The sequence below is a fragment of the Passer montanus genome, unplaced genomic scaffold (assembly GCF_014805655.1).
Source record: "Passer montanus isolate IOZ18808 unplaced genomic scaffold, ASM1480565v1 scaffold90, whole genome shotgun sequence".
Lineage (NCBI taxonomy): Eukaryota > Metazoa > Chordata > Aves > Passeriformes > Passeridae > Passer > Passer montanus.
Genome location: NW_024374368.1, coordinates 1300657 through 1314490, shown reverse-complemented (window position 1 = coordinate 1314490; position 13834 = coordinate 1300657). Strand labels below are relative to the sequence as shown.

Here is a 13834-nt window from a genome sequence, read left to right as displayed (position 1 = left end):
GAGAAAATGTAGGTTAAATTCAGGTTTCTCAATGCAGAATGTTGGTGTGGATCTCAGGTTTTGTGGGCTTTTGACTTGTTCTTAGGAACACCAAGTATAAAATAGGATATGTTTGTGTTTTCTGCGGATTTAGCTGTAGTTCTTCCTGCTGGAAGAGAGACTTTGGAAAGGACTGCAGGGCAGCAGAATGGAGATCTCTGTATTAGGATGCGTTTTGCACTTTGATATTAGGGGTAAAAATGTTTTCTAGGAGAAGTTTCTCTGTCAGAGCTAGCACCCAGCTGCTGCTCACCGAGCCAGCCCTTTCTGCTCCCACTGCAAAGCTGCACTGTGTCAGCTCTCCGCAAAATCCATCATGCTAATTTGTAGCATTGTATGAATGCTTTGTATTTGCCAGAGCCTTCTCCTATGTTTCAGCTTTTCTCTCTCCATAGCTGAGGAAATATAAGTTAATTATTTTCATCTTCACACTAGATTGCTCTTAAAAGTGCTGAACATCTTTCATTACACTTATTGGAGCATTTCCAGAGAAGGAGGAAAAAGTGAGGTGAGCAAATGTGAAAGTAAAGCATGACAAAGAACAGGTTATTACTGTCACTCTTTACCAAAGTTCACTGTAGCCAAAACAGAGCATGTAATAAAATTTTATGGTAAAATTGTTTGTTCTTATGCTCTTACCACACTCTTCAGCATATGTGAGCCTAAGCCATGGACTTTGGAACAAGAACTGAGCATCTCTCACTGCACACTCTAGTTGTGCACCATGAGGCATTCTTTGAGGTGGTGGATTCAAATATCTTTTTTGGCATGTGCCAAAAGAGTTTATAATGTTTCTCCATTGTTAAAATCCATCACCTATGAGTTAATGAATATATTTGAGCAAAGTCTCTGATACCTAATATGGGAAAATTTAAAATTTTCTGTTGTAGAAATATTCCCAGTCATCTGTGATTACTTGCCAATAGGAAGACCGAACACAGAAATTATTCTATTCTGATCCACTGTACCATCCTTACTTTCTCCTTTCCTCTCTTCCTTCCTATGCCTCTTGCCATTCTTCTTGTATTTTTAAGTAGCAGAATCCTGGCAATGAGCTGTAGCTATTTTTGAATTTTTAACACAAGTAACAAAAAATCATCAGTAGGATTGGAGCTGTGGACATACAGTAGGTTTTCACCACTGTTTTTATCTCTATCTAGATACATGAAAATATATAAAGCAGGAAAAAATGTTGTTCAGTACCTTCTGGACGTGTGTCTGTTGGAATATATCTGAAGCGTGGTAAGCAATCTGAACTGCAGTTTTCTAAGACTAGTGGTGAATATTAACATTCAAAGCAACAAAACCAATTGTTACTGGATGCAAGGCCTGGGGGAAGCTGACAAATTTCTTCAAAGGCTTCAGGTTTTATACTGATATTTCACTTCTTCCAGGGAAATTGTGTATTGATTGAACTGATTTAAACTGAACTTTAGTGACTACATGCAACATTTCATTTATTCAGACAGTTAATTTTATGGGGCACTGTGCAAATAATGTAGGTTGCATACATATGTATATTTATATATATTTTAATAGATATATATGTATATATTTTTATGTGTATAATGTAGGTGTAAGAGTTGTACTGCTAAAATTAATGTCTCCAGCACTCTGCTGGGAGGTGGTCACTGTTGACATATTGTAGAGAGAAGGCAAGGAGTAAATAATTGAAAAGCATATTAAATAGTATCTATTAAGTTCCACAGACTAATGCATAATTAATTTAAGCCAAAAACCTCATCATTTCTAAGAGAGCATTTAGTATGCTTTCACTAGAAAAAATAAATTAAAAAAAAAAGGCAGGGTGCCTGATCTTTACTCTTGCCGTTTAGAAAATTATCTGAGTATACATGTGGTATCCAGGACTCCTCAGGTTTGGCTGGGCAATGTGGCTGATTTCACCATGAGGCAGACTGGAGAACAGGGGAATAAAGCACAGTCCCAGCTAGATCAGCTGCTAGGGCAGCCAACAAGTTACAAGCCCTTTAGATGGGGATTAAAAAAGCAAACCTGATGATCTAAGTGACCTTCAGGCTGTACCATGAGTATGAATATGATTGATGGTGTGCATGTGTCGCCTGTTAATTTTCTTTTTAAAACCTTGTTGAATAATAGTTACAGCCATCATAAAGGAGAGCTGTGCAAGTTCACTTAGAACTGTAATTATAATTAGAAGACCACATGGAAACCTTTTTGAGAATTATCTCTGGTTTCTGTCATTTAAGTGACAACTGTTTTTGCCAATTACAACTTAACCAGATAAATATTCCATTAGAGAGAAAGCCACACAGCTTAGCCAAGTGATAGAAAGATTAGAAGGTGACCTGCACTTGCAATAATGTAGTCAAATTAGTTATTTTTGTTCTAGTGAGTTTGACACCTGCCTTTGGGTCTGTGTTTTAACCTAGACCCTTATTCTCACTAAATTTTCACTCTTTATCACACACTCTCAAATCTTCGCTAACACTGTGTGTTTCTTTCTCACTGAGGCTGGAGTTTTTGCAACGGAGACAATTTTCTTAAGTAAATACATCAAAAATAATTTCAACTTGTTGAAGAGAGTGTTAGAGCAAGGAATAGTTACATTAACTGATAACTTCATCTATTGCAACTCTATAGTATAGTGAAATTTGCAACTGACTTGGAAGAGACTGCTAGAAAGATTCTATATTTGATTATTCTGGAAAGGACTTTCTGAGCTCAGTATTTTAAGACTGTTCTTTCAGCATTTTTTTTTGAAGCTTTTTGAGAAAAGACTTCTTAGAGGGAATCTGTTGGAAGGCTTCTGAAAATTAGGATCAAGAAACAGTGCAAAGTGCAAACAGACAAAAGTGCAAAGTTGTCTTCTGAAATGACAAATAAAATGTGTTGGTTGTGGCTGGACATGCTAATTTCCCTTTTGTTGAACACTAGAGAATAATTGTCCCAGCATCTGGTTTGTTTCTTCCATTGGCAGTGGTAAAGAGAGAAAAGCCATGCCTGGACCCTGTGCTATAACCTCCTAGACATTATTGAACTTCATTGTAGAACTGTGCTTTTGATAATTACTGTATTTGAACAGGATGGAATCCTTTACATGATGATAAATCAAAATAGTAGATTTTAGTCAGTGGAAAGCAGCCTGTTTCACAGTCATAGATGCTTGTCAGTGAACTCTGTGAGGTTATTGTTATGATCTTTCCAAGTTTCCTTAAGTGCACTAAAGACCCACATAAAACCAAAAAGAACCTTATTTTTTGTGGGATTGCTGTTAGTTTGGGTTTGTTGTTGGTTTTTTTTAACAGTCTTTTTCTTATTCTCAGACACACCAGTTTTGGTTTTGTGCTTAACCCTGCAGTTTAAATATGTTCTAAAGCATTTTATATCCGTCCCCCTCCCTTTCACACACACATACACACCCATTCTGGTAATTCATGGTGCTATTTTCCAACTTTTATAGCCCTTTATAGATAAATGAATCAAAGGCCATTGAAGTCTAGTCATTCAGCAAGGCAGGTCTAGAATCCATCTCATCCTTCTGCCTTCTAGCAAATTTAGCACACTGAAAGTCCAGTTGCAATTAGTAACTTAGCTTGCAAAAAACCTACAATGTAAATTTTGCAAATGCAAGTACAAAGTGGTATAACTACTAGGCAGAGGCTGAGTCTCTCAAGATTGTTGGTGAACCCAAGAGATTGTAAGACTGTGGTAACCTTTTAGAGTTTTCTTCCCTAACCAAAGGCTTTGGATTTGCAGATGGGCTTTGGCAGAAGGAATTAAGACTGAGCTTTGAAGAGTAAGAAAAAATGGCAGGACACAGCCATGTCGTCTCGTGTTGCTTATAATTCATTAACAAAGCTTTTGAACAGTAATGGGATCCTTGCCTAGCACTGGTTTTGATGAGAATCTGATAGGACATAAAGCTATCAAAGTCAGGCTTCTTTAAAGATCACAGTTCATTGAGCAACTTAAAAGCTTCAGTAAAACAAAGCCCATGCAACCCTCTGTTCTGGTGTTCTGCACAAGATAAATTTCCAATAGTCTCTGCAGAAATAATGGCTTATTTTAACAGCTATTCACATCTAGTCACTGGACAATACTGTAGCTAAAGCAAAATGCAAAATGTTTTATTTGTGGAGAGGAAACTTAACAATCAGCTTTGTCAAGTCAGCAGGTTCAGAGCCTTATTAAAGGGAAATGTGTGCTCAACAAAAGGTTCATCTCCCAAACATTGATCCTGAGGATGTGTATATGTTTGTCCTGACAGAAAGCTGTAAGTCTAAGAACAATATGAAGCATGGCATTGCTTTTACTTAAGTGGGTGAAAATACAATCTAAAAATAAACTATTTCCAGAACATCTAGAACACAGAGCAGATGTTTGAATTCAGACCACAATATGGTACATGCAGATTGTAATTAATTGGCAAATACTTAAAGGCCCAAACACCTCCTAAAAATGTTTTGTTGTTTCATAATTAAACTGTTGGAAAAAACGCAATGTAGGTTAATAGATGTGATATACTGTGTTGTCTGTTTATGACACATGAGAAGTCACCTGAGAAATTGGGAGTTAGTAATCTCCATTATCTGCTGTGGTGGCTCACAGCTGCAGGAGTCTTATTGAGGTCAGATTGAGATAATCAATTCACATGATTAAAAGGGCAAGTGGCCCAACGGATGTTTTTGGTACTTTGTAACTTTCAGACCTGCAGAGAGTTCCAACTGACAGCGCCAGGTGAGTAATGGAGGTGAGAAAGTTTGAACAGAAGTGCGGGCAAAGGTGAACTGCATGGGCAGGTATTGGGCTAGGACAGCACTGAATAATGTCCTGATAGGTTTAGGAGGATCATAGATCAGTTTGAGGATATCCAGAATAGATGAATGGGCACTGCAATACAGATGAGCTTGGGAGCACCTTGTACTTTCACTGTCTAGGAAAGTGCACAGGACCAGAGTTCCAATACAGAGCTGCTCCACACAGTGTGAGTGCAATTGGATCCTGTAGGCCTTGCCTTGGGTTCTATTACTGATATTATTCTACGTGACCATAAAACCCATTGTCTTCTGTGTTCCTACTGAAACTCTACTTTTTTTTTTCTAACCCCACCAGGAACTAAAAAAAAAACCCAAAAACCACACAAAAAAAAAAACCCAAACAAACAAAACAACAACATCAACAACAAAACCAACAACAAAAAAACTCCCAAACTTGTCCTTTTGGTGAATAAAATCTGGAAAAACTTATATGTGGTGCTCCAAGAAAGTGAGAAAACTGCATATACATTTGCTCTGCAGGTCAGGGTTCAGTATAATTTCTTTTTAAATCCCACAATACTTATTTTTAAGTCATTCAGAACTGCAAAGTCTAATTTTTCTGTCATATACAATTGGAATCCAGAGAGTCTCAGGCAACTTTAAAGACTTTAATTACATTTAAGACATTAAAAACATTAAGGAATGTTGGTTTTTAAAATTAATTTACTTTTGTGCTACTCTATTATGTTTTTGTGCAGGTTTGAACAAAAGTGTTGCATCAAAGTATTTGCCACTGTTGGTGGTAACTACAATCCTTTAATCTCATACCTCTGAACATCAAAGTATGTGCCATTGTAGCCAGAAGGGAATAACTGGCTTCTGAATGGCTGGCAGTATTAGGCATAAGACAGAGAAATACAAGGCTTTTTACTATCTGCACCATTCTTTTAAAGTAATTTTGTTGCATTTAATGTCCTCAGTCATTCTGGCATCTTTTTACTAAGTATGTTCAGAATCTACAGTATTGCCCTTGTAGTTTTGCCATCAGTTTAACAGATTATATAGCTTCCACAACAGCTATTATCTTCTACTTTCATATCATCAGTAGTAATCCAATAATACTGTTTCACGTTCCAGAAGGTATCATTTACTTACTCTTCTGCTGGAGGAAAGAACAAATATAAAATATAGAAAAGTCACTAAAATAATAGCAGACTACATCTTCTGGTAATCCGCCTGAAAGTCTGAGAAGAAAAGATTAGATCAAAAGGACTGGGAGACCAAATTACCCTTTCCCCTTTCTCCAGGGTGAGCTAATCTCTACAGGTCAAGGTTCAGCACAGTGGTTCAGCAGGAAGGAGTTGGTGATGGAGTGATAAGGCAGACAGTCAAAGTGTGAGATCTGAGCCTGCTAAGAAACGTGTGGTTGTCAGTGCAAACATCTAATAGAATGAAAATAAATTATCTATGTGCTCTTCAACATCAACAACACAAAGTAGTATTAAAAGTCTTTCCTGTACTTCTCCCTAAGCCATGTCTGCTTCTGCCTTTTTTGTGAATATACTGAAAGGAATTAACCATTTGTAATGAATACACTACCAGCAAAAAAGCTCAGTCTCTGTTGAAATCATTGCAAAATCACAATTTTCAGCAAAGGAATGAGCATACTAATAATAGAGTAAGTATTTAAATGTCAAAATATATTACTATTGTTAACAGGTATTTTTAATTTAGTATTCTTAGAGATAGGCATAAGAGGAAGAAACATTAAGTACAGCATTTTAAACACAGGCCATCAAGCCAGAGAAAGCCTATAACTTGTATATGTCTCAAAGGAGACCCTGAAATTCTGAGCATCATCAGTTTTATTAAACTATAAAACATAACAGACTAGAAAATTAAAATTATATTTTAAACTGAAATATATAATCAGTAAAATGAAAGTACAGATATATATTACACAAATCAGTTCAGTTTGAACATGAGCTTTTATTTAGAAATGAGTAACTGCTGCACCATGTGAAATATCTAAAGGTGGCCTCCTGTTCAGGCCTCCTGTTCACAGATTTTGTCTAATAAACACCCTTGCCTCCTGCCTGCCCTCTTCATGGGATGACATGATGAACCCAACAATCCCTGGTCACACAAGAAAACCCAGAGACTTTAATAAACAGAAGACAAATGCCATGAAATTCCACATTTTTCCAGTGCCTTCTGAATTCCCTTCAAAAGCATGAGAAGATGTCAGAAAAATTATATATTTTTACTTGACATATGAGAAATCGAATCTGGAGTTAAGAAGTCAGTCTAAGGTAAGCATCAGAGAGATGACATTTGAACTAATTTTTGAGTGAGACAAACAGAAATTAGGTGGAAACAAGTGATTAATATTGGAGCCCCTTCAAAGACGGACAGAAGTGGTGGAAGCTTTTTGGGAATAGAAGGGAGAAATGTGTCACTGAGAGTGAGGGAAGATTTGATGCCATAAAACATATTTGTCACTCTAGCTGTCACGCTGCTATGAATGGAGTTGAGTTCTGACCCTGCTGCAGAACTATCTGTAGAGATTCTGGTCAGAGTAGTTTCAGTGGGCTATGAGAGACAACTTTCTGCTTTTGCACAGGAGTTCAGGAACTACTCAAAACACAGTAGTGAGAGAAGTACTCACCAGTGATACCAAACCACTCCACTAATTTCTAAATATAAATGTATTTGTGCTTTTGGTTAATGCGTCAAAAGAGCAACACACAATTTTCTACAGAAAAAGGTAGCCTAAAATTAATTCATACTCTTCCAGAGACACTCCATAGGCAGTCTCCCCTCCTCAGAATGCCTTTACTCCAGTACTACCATATAACTACCATTTGCCAAGGAGTTAATTCCTTTCTAGTCCAGGACTAACGTCATTGGCAGGTCAGAACAGAAACTACTCCGAACAGCACAGAGGTTTAAATGACAGCAGAAACATTATTGGATTTTGGATTAGCAATCACATGAGCAGGAGAAAAGGAATTTGCAAGAGGGGTTGGTTTTTTTGAGGATTATATTGGATTAGTATAAAGCAGGTTGCAGGGTAGATTGGGGCTGTAGCATACAGCAGTAGAATTCAATGGACCTGTCACCTTTAGGATAAGAACAGACAGATTATCTTTGATTGACAGGGAAGAGGCCGTGCTCAGATCTCAGTTGTGATGAGACCAGGTTTGAGAACAGTTGTGGGATGAAGAAAATGGGAAGAGGCAGACAAAAAAGTAGGAGCATAGGACCCAAAGCCAAGATATCAAGTTCACTCTGACACAGTACACTGACTTCTGTGTTCTTCTGTGATCTTCAATTATCTTGCTAAGGTACCATACAATCCTTGGTGCTCTCCTGTACTCTCTCTTCTAAAAATGTTTCAGGAATTTGGATGAATTATAGCCCTTGTTACTACAAAAGAAAGTCATGACTTTTTTCTGTTAGAATTTTTAGACCTGAAACTGGCAGCAGGGATGAACATCTGCAAAAGATTCAGGAAAATCCTCGTCACATACTGCAAAATGTTTTGTCTTTTTGATTTAGTTACAATCTGAGTACTAAGTTAAGGTCTTCGAAAAGTGTGATTTTTGGTTCTCTGTTTTCATTAGAATATATTCACTGAATGATTTTAAAAGGAAAATAACTTATAAAAATGAATACTTGGTTGTTTCTTCCTTATAATTTGTCAGTCTTGAAAACCTTTCTTCATATTGAAGAGCGAACCTAATTCGTTACTTTGATTGCACCTTATGAGTTTTTAATCCTTACCTTTTTTCCTTATTTAGACTTCTACATTTTCACCACTTCCACATGCTTCCTACACTATTTCAGGAATAGAAAATCCACAAATATCTGTATGTATAATTAACTGTAAGGATGAGACCTCACTGATTTGACAAGATATTGTTCTTTCAGATCAGGACTGGGAGATCCTAAAAGCCTGAGCAAGGTACATATATGGAAATGAGGATATGAAGCAGAGCAAAGCTCTGTCAACAGAGACAGGTACAGACTGATATTCTTATAAATACTGTGACATTAATTCTGTATTGAATGACTTGTTTTGTTTTATGTAGTCCAGTTTCAGAGCTTCATTGGAAGATTGTCCAATTTTGATGGGCAAAAAGTGATTATAAAGATTAGAAGATTATAAATTGTGGTGAAAGAAGGGGAATTAAAAAGGGTGCTATAACACCAGTAAAAGTGAATTACTTATTTTGCACGTGATTTGATGGGAAATATTTAATAGAAACATCACCAATAGGCAGAAACTGATAATATGAGTTTGAATGTGAAAATATGTCATAATATATTCATGAAGGTGAAACACCTCCTACACATTTGGAGTAGTACTAATTATGCCTTCCAAAGCAGAACAATCCCTTATGGGCTGCCAGACATTTAGCAGATCATTGTCAGAGTCAGTTCTACAACTGCCTACTTTTGCTGAGGTATTGCAAAATAAGACATCAGCTTGGCAACAGATATCTGCAGTGCCAAGACTAGAAAGGACAATACTAGCAGAGACAATAATGACAGAGAAGCACAACTGTGACTCCCAGAATCAAAAGAACTGAGTCTCACATTCCCAAGCAAGAACAACTTACAGAGTAGCCCTTCCCCTAGCTCTCTGCCCTATCCCTTTCTTGCATTTTTTTAATCCCTTCTGCATGGATGTCTCAGATGCCCTTGCAAAATAATTTAGCAAACAAAATGGATGGTTTTGTTTCCTTAGGTATCCTGAAATTCATTCCTGTGTACCATTATGAACCCATCTGCAAAAGTCAGTTGCAATGAATCAGAGCTAGGGAAAGGACTTTACCTAACTTAGGGAAAGGAGAGGGTCAGGAGCAAGGAGCTCCAAGCACCCCAAAGCAAGCCACTCCCTCTCCAGAGAGCTTTCAACATGTGTTGAACAGGTCAATGTGAAGGGAAACAATGGCATGGAGGAGAAACTTTAACATATGGCAAAAGACATCTTGCTTTACAAAGAAATATTGAAAGATGCAAAATTAAAACTAAGTAAGGTCAACTCCCATTGAAAATCTGTGACTGCTTAAACCACTGATTAAGTTTTAGATGGGGAAACATGTATTTCTGCCATCTTAAAAATGGTCCTAGTAAATGATTCATATCTGTTTTGTATTTTTTGATGTCTGAACTGTCTATAATGCTTCATGAGTGCCTGAACTGCACAGCTGATTTCCATGAGTTTACTATTCTTTACCAGGTTAAAAAACAATCAACAAAAGAAAATAAATCTCCCAGTATTCAGCACAATGCCCAGGCATTTCTTTATCTGTCATTTGGAGGTGAACAGGCTTCCCCCCCAGCAAGCTTGTGCCCTTATTGCCTTGATCTGGGAATGCTGGGGTGGGAAGGGCATGGCTGGCAGTGGATGTCACCCAGAGCAGTGTGTTATTTCCAAACACAGAATAGGCAAACTCCTGGTGAATGGATCAGCTGGTGATAGTAGGAAGCTGGAAAGTTCTCCCAGCTTGGTAGAGACCAAGTGCCATGTTATAGCTCACCCCACTGCTCCTGAGAACCAGTCTGAGAAATGTATCTTGGAAGATGGGTGGTATGGATTGCCTCCTTTAAGAGGTATGAATATTCATGCACCAGCTCACAGGGGATAGACCATGCTGAAACCAAACCTTCAGAATAATATTGGCATATTACAGAATAATAATGGCAGAGGCATCTCCTAATGGGGGTCCACTATTAAGGAAACACTCATGCAAGTAACATATTTGTGAATCGAAATCTCAGGGACTTGGATGTCACCCCAAGAAAATTTTTTCCAAGTTTTGTGGTGCCCCACACTGCAGGAGTTCCATGTATGGTAAAACAGTTGTGCTTTCTGAAGGAAGCATATGTATTTTCTAGTGCTTCAGTTATTGTACATCTTGTTCATGTTCTTCCTTGTTAAAATAGACTAAAACACTTCAAACACTTTCTTTTACAGAAGAATTTATTCTACAAATGCAGTAATATCCAATCTCAGTAGTTAATAGGCTTGGGAATTACAAGACACAGTGAAAGATGAGGGCTGAAGAAAAGAAGTGAGAAAATAAAGAAACAATAGAATTGTCAGGTTTTGCTTAGAGAGCTGCTGTCTTGGCTTGCTACCAAAGCTGTTATTTCTGTGTCTCTGCAGACGGAGGTGACATACATTGTGGATCTTGCATGTCATCCTGCCTAGACTTTGGAGGAGGCTCTGCACTGATTCATGCCTGTGAGAGACTGCATCTATTTTTATTTCCTTTGGATAAAATGTAGAAAAAGTAATGTGTCTGTGAGAGTCATAGAGGTCATGTAGAAAATAAGAAACATTATACAGTTATTAATTTTCTTTTTTTGTTTTAAGCCAAAACATACATCTTCACAGAATATTAATATGTGGGACTTAAATTTCGTGGTTACTGGAAATTCAAATTTAGAAATCAATGGAATATTCAAAGAAAATGCTCACACTGAGAACTTATTTTATCACTGAATTAGACCTAAATGGTTCTGTTCCTTTCTAAAATTCAAGTTGCAGGAGAATCCTTCCTAGATGTAAAGCATCATGAACAGAACCTCTAAGTTTCCTTAAGAGAGTACATTAGCTGTTCTGAAAGATAAATAAAATGTTATTTCCTTGGCATCACCAACCTTCATTTGTGCCATGTCTTGCAACACACAGTGTGATGGAGGTCTGTATCTCAGACTGTACTGCACCTAAAAAAAATGGAGCATATGCCTGCAAAACCAATGAAATACGTCAAATTGAGGTAATTATACCTATTCCAGACCTCAAAAAGTGTGGGCACTGTTGGGTGGGAAATGCAGTGCCTGGAAGAAAAGGTTGGGTGCTTTCTTTGCTTAACCTAAAGTCCTTGATCTGCTTTGAGACATGGAACAAGACTTGGAGAGATTAGCTAGAGGACATATTTAGACAACAGTGCTAAGAGTCTTAACAATGCCAGGTTAGTGGAGCTGGGTGACATTTATAGCTCTACCCATTCTGTATCCATCCATCAAGTTTTCTCTTTAGGCAGTCATGGAAGGACATGCACCGTATGATGCTTCTTACTCTTCTAGAAATGCACACAGATGACAGCTCACAGAAGTTTGCAGAAGAACAGAAGATTTCACATATTAACAGGCATCATATAATGTAAATATTCTGTTTTAAAAGAATAAGCCATGTGATTAGGCAGAAAAAGAGCTCTGTGGTATCTGAGTCTTTGATGAAGAGCAGAGAGATTTTATCAGCTCTTTGATGCAAAATTATCAAGGAGAGAGATGAAACTGAAGGACAAAATATTAAAGTCACCTTTTGCTTATGTTGAAATCCCTCACCATAAAAAAGTGGTGTACAGGTGGCAGATTTATAAAGCAAAATTATTTTTAGAAAAGGGAATTTAATAAAGAAAATATGTTAATTGAGTTGTTTGAAAAGTGTGCAATGGCTCATTTATCAGTATAAAAATCTCAAGTGTATACATGCGCGTGCAATTTTATTTGTCCAGGTGAAGAATTAATTGCCTTCATTATGAAGAAAATAATATTACTGAGGGGAAAATAAATTATGAAATATAGAATGAAGCAAAAGCTCATAGACAATCAAATGAAAAATATTTTTTGTATCCTTTATATGAATTCAAAGCAGTATCTTTTTTCAATGTAACATGTCACATCAAGCCATAAGCATGATGGCCTGGGTAGCTGTTAGTTTAAAATTGTTACTTAGTATTTTTTTATCCCACAGACAAATTCTGAGTTGATTCTTTCAGACTCTAAATGAAGGACAAAATCTAACCTTGAGCAATGCCCCATTTCTTATGTGTTTGTTCTTTCACTCTGTTATGTACTCAACAACAGAGGGTTTTGTTTTGCTTTGTGATGTTTTTTGGTTTTGTAGGGGTTTAGTTTGTTGGGTTTTTTTATCTAGGGATAAAGACAGTCCCTAGGAAACAGATGTCTCTCCCTTCTGTGAGATGGAAGTAAAGGTGGCTATAGGATTATATAACCCCTTTCAGTTTGTTTGAGTTAAAAGCCAGAGGGGAGCTGTCTTTTTGTGCTTCCCTTTGCTCCCTGCTATGGAAGGATAGAAGGAGACATTGTAAGTCAAGAACTGCTAACACTGCAGGCCTTTAACAGGCTATAACATACACTGAGTGGCAGCACTCTATGCTCAGAAAACAGCTGTGCACACTGCTTCAATGAGAGGGTAAAACTGCAGGACTGCCTTGTCAGCAACTAAAGGTATCTCCTGCCTTAACAATATAGCCAGTGTATTGAGATTTCTTCATGCCATTCACAAAGAATTGCAGCAGCATGGAATCTACTATGCAGGAGTGTGTTATGTGCCTGTGTGAGTTTATGTGTCTTCTCTGCCAAAAACTTTGGAGGAAATTCTTCAGGGAAACTCTGAGGAGGAATAAATATGTCTATCTACCTTTAACCAACATGGCTCAGTTTTGTAACTGATTAATGTGGACTAAAAGAATCTTTTTTTTTTAATAAAGCAGCTGTGTTTATCTTTTCTAATGTAATAGATTATATTTCCTAGTTTAATAGAGTGAACTCATTAGCTATAAAAATGTCTAATGCTTTAGAACTTACTGCCTTCCATGTCTTTTCCCATTTGTTTTAGGCAGACATGCACGTAACACCCCTCATCCAAATAAATTTAATGTTGTGACACAAAGTGACAGAAGTATATAAGTCCCAAGATATTGCCAAGATATTACATAAAAGAGGATTACTTACAGTGTTTGGAAGCATCAAAGGCTAACATAAAGAGATATCAAAAGGGTTTTGATAGTTGTATTTCTGTTTTTACCTGGAACTGCATGAATAATCCTAGAACACTGTTTCAGGATACTTAGAGGGACAGAAATTATTGTGATTAGGATGACATGTTGCTTGGAGAAAGGTCTCTGACAGATGTGTCATTTTAAAATGGTGGCAAAATAATCAAATAATAAAAATGTACCAAAACAAAAAAGATAGCAGAAGAAGAAATTTATGCATTTTTAATCTCTTAA

At 37.1% G+C, this 13834-nt stretch overlaps 1 long non-coding RNA gene across 1 annotated transcript; it reads left to right on the top strand.

Moving 5' to 3' along the window:
* The first annotated feature begins 8579 nt into the window (after window positions 1-8579).
* LOC120495780 lies at window positions 8580-13585 on the top strand. The gene is made up of 3 exons (XR_005626144.1): window positions 8580-8801; window positions 10957-11034; window positions 11836-13585. It is a non-coding gene; the product is annotated as an uncharacterized LOC120495780 (long non-coding RNA).
* The last annotated feature ends 249 nt before the right edge of the window (window positions 13586-13834 follow it).